Source organism: Mastomys coucha, unplaced genomic scaffold (assembly GCF_008632895.1).
Source record: "Mastomys coucha isolate ucsf_1 unplaced genomic scaffold, UCSF_Mcou_1 pScaffold13, whole genome shotgun sequence".
Classification (NCBI taxonomy): domain Eukaryota; kingdom Metazoa; phylum Chordata; class Mammalia; order Rodentia; family Muridae; genus Mastomys; species Mastomys coucha.
The window spans coordinates 60,255,509-60,258,889 of record NW_022196895.1 but is presented as its reverse complement, the minus strand read 5'-3'; the positions used below and the strand labels follow the sequence as shown (position 1 = coordinate 60,258,889).

The 3,381-nt window shown below is 46.8% G+C and overlaps 1 pseudogene; it reads right to left on the bottom strand.

Annotated features, from left to right (window-relative positions):
* Positions 1 to 253: 253 nt before the first annotated feature.
* On the bottom strand, positions 254 to 1,540 carry LOC116087690 (annotated as a pseudogene).
* Between the last annotated feature and the right edge of the window lie 1,841 nt (positions 1,541 to 3,381).

Below are 3,381 nucleotides of genomic sequence, written 5' to 3'. Positions count from 1 at the left end.
GCGGGGAAGGGATCAGACATAGGCTCTTAGTACTGCTACAGTGGTAAGCAGCTATGTTCATGACAGCTTGTTTTAGGCCTGCCGATCCTCTGAATACATGTGGGGAAGCATAGCTGTGTTCTCTGCCCACATCTGAACACATTCAGCTACCATGGAAACTACAAAGCAAGGGAAATGATACTTATCCCAGGATTCATTGACTGGGATTTAGAGCGCCCTTTCTTCCTCAGAGCCCCTGAGTGGTGATGCTGTGCTAGGGGCTGCTGTGTTTTCCAGCATGAGCTCCCATTCTCTGAGGGTCCTGAGAAGGGTAGTGGATTGGTCCTGGAGCTCTCATGAAAGGAGGGGGCGGTCCCATTGGATGGAATTTGTGTGGTCCAAAACCAAAACCTGTGGGTGGTGGTGGGGCAATCCCAGGGGGTGGGGGCAGGGCGATGTTCACCACTGCTGGAGGACCACTTGGGGGCAGGTTGAAGTAGTTGGCAGATGCCTCCTCTTCTGCTGCAGGAGGTGGGGGCAGAGCTCCAGGCGGTCCTGGTACAGGTTCTAGCTTGATCCCAGAGTCTGTGGTTCCATCTTTCTTTTTTTCTTTTCCTCTGGCTGCTTGGGATCTTCCCCATTTAACATTGAGTCTTCGGCCATTCACAATCAGCTTGTTAAAGGACTTTTCAGCGGCTACCTCAGCAGCCTGCCTGGTGGCGAACTGGATGAAGGCACACTGCTGCCTCTGCACCACAGTGATGGTGCGGATCTCTCCGAACTGGTAGAAATGATTTCGGAGATCTGTTTCAGTAATGGTGTCTTCCCAGACCATCCACATACAGTGTGGTGATTGTCTTATCCTCTGGTGGGTCAAGACGAGGCATGGTTGAAGCCCGATTTAGAAGCTTATCAGCCACAGGGTCATTAATTCCATAGTACTGGTCTTTTATATTACGATTAGCAAGAGGGTCATCTGGATCCGGAGGCTTCTCATGTCTGTATGGACACTCCTCTCCTCTCTTACACTCCCCTTTCACCCAGAAGGAACAAATGTGGGGCCGATTCCTTTTGTAGTACGGTGTGTTCCGGGCCAATTTGAGGAGCATGTCACTGGTGGATGTAGCTTTTCCTAGCATTCCAACTGGTCGTGTTCCATCAGAGTTAGGAATTTCTCTTTCCATATTTTGGATGTAATATTCTTTATTGACATCTGATTTAGGCATATCTTTAAATGATAATCCTGCATCACAAACCTGGATGGGTAGACCATATTCTAGGTCTAACAGGCAGGACTGACAAATGTTCTTCAATTTACTGCAGGTTTGGCACACTTCAGTCTTCTTAAAGCACATGCGGACCCCAGGGCACCAGTGAAACACTGTGAATGGCCTGGCACAGATTTTGCATTCTTTGCCATATTTTTCTTTGGTCATTCATATGTAAGGGTTTTCTCCCAGACACGTCTGACACAGAATGGGGAAGTCCGCGTCCTCCCAGTTCTGCCTGTTGTAGGTGTTGGAACCCAGAGAAGTCGCCATGTCCGGAGTCCTGGGGCAGCTCCAGCTTCTGACTCGAGAGACCGATTGCCACAATCCCCAAGTGCTTCTTTTATAAGAGTTGCCTTAGCTGTGGTCTTTCTTCACGTCAGTAGAGCAGTGACTGTCTTAGGTAGGGTTGTCTAGAGTCACAGAACTTATGGAAAGTCTCTCTCTATATTATGGGTATTTATTGTAGTGACTTACATTCTGTAGTCTCACTAACCCAACAATGGGCAGCTGTGAATGGGAAGTCCAAGAATCTAGTAGTTGCTCAGTCCCACGAGGCTAGTTATTTAAGTTTGTTTGTTTTTTTTTTTTTTTTTTTTTTTTTTTTTTTTTTTTTTTTTTTTTTTTGTAGAAGTAGGTTCCAACAGATGTTCTGGCAAGTAAGTGCAAGTAGTTGAAGAAGAGTGAATCTTCCTTCTTCCAATGTCCTTGTGAAGGCCTCCAGAAGAAGGTGTGACTCAGATTAAAGGTATGTACAACCACACCTGGATCTATAACTTGCTTTGTCCTAGGCTGACCTTGAAGTCAGAGATCTGTTTGCCTCAGTCTCCTGGAATTAAAGGTGTGTACTACCTTGCCAGGGCCTAAACTTTTCACTATGCTTCAAGATCTTCATGTCGCCCGGCGGTGGTGGTGCACGCCTTTAATCCCAGCACTTGGGAGGCAGAGGCAGGCGGATTTATGAGTTCGAGGTCAGCCTGGTCTACAGAGTGAGTTCCAGGACAGCCAGGACTACACAGAGAAACCCTGTCTCACAAAACCAAAAAAAAAGATCTTCATGTCAAAATCTAGGTCAGAAACCTGTATCTTCCAGTCTCAAGATCTGGACCACAGGTGTGCCTTCCATGTCTGGATTGTAGTTCATTCCAGATGTAATCAAGTTGACAATTGTTATGCCCTGATTGCAAAACCCCAAAGAGACCACCAGGAACTGCAGCTCTGATCACCAGGAATCACAGTTTCCAATGCAAGCACACAAGAGTCTTTATTCAAGCTTGAGCTTGGCCCACATCCCTTCCTGATACAACAGGATAGGAGAGCAGCCCCAAGATCTAGGTGAAGGGGTTTATAAAGGAAAAAAACTGCAAGCAGGGGTTTCCAAGACTTGGCGTTTCATGAGAGGGTAAAGGAATGTTGGCCTTTAAGCTAATCGGTTTATAACACTTGGTTAAACCACAAGGAGAGAGCATACATTGAAAAGGAGTGTTTGGACCTGAGAACCACTCATGTTTTCTTAGCTTACTCTGTCGTTATCAGCCAGCTGCAGCTGCTGTGCCTATTTTGCAACTGGCAAGGGCATTTCATGATTTTTTCTCAGACCTGGAGGGTGAGGGGCCATGCCTCTCTCAGGGCAAGTTAACTTGGAATGGAGTCTTAAAAACAAAATGGAGTTCATTCTGCTACTCTAATCCCTACACAACCAGGGATAGCTATCACAGTGACTAAGACATGGTTGAAGATGCAAACCCTCAGCATCCTGGTCCAACCTGCTGCTTGCTGCCATGATTCTCTGCTGTGAAGGACCCTCATCCGTCTGGAATCATAAGTCCAAATAGATCCTTCTTTCTATTGAAAGTCCCTCAGAACTGGGGAGATCCTTACTCAAGTCTCGGGATGACGCGACCACCCAATAACTCACAAGAGACTGAACTTGCTGCAATCACATAAGGTTTATTCAGCATAGGCCAGTACCGGGGTCAATCTCATGACCATGCTGGCCAGAGGAGTTTGACCCCGAACACAAGAAGTAAGGGGTATTTAAAGGAAAAGACTACAAGCTGGGGGCCGGGAGAGGGTTACCAAGGAAACATAACATAAAAACAGTGGAAAATTTTAGAGGGACCCAACCCAAGGT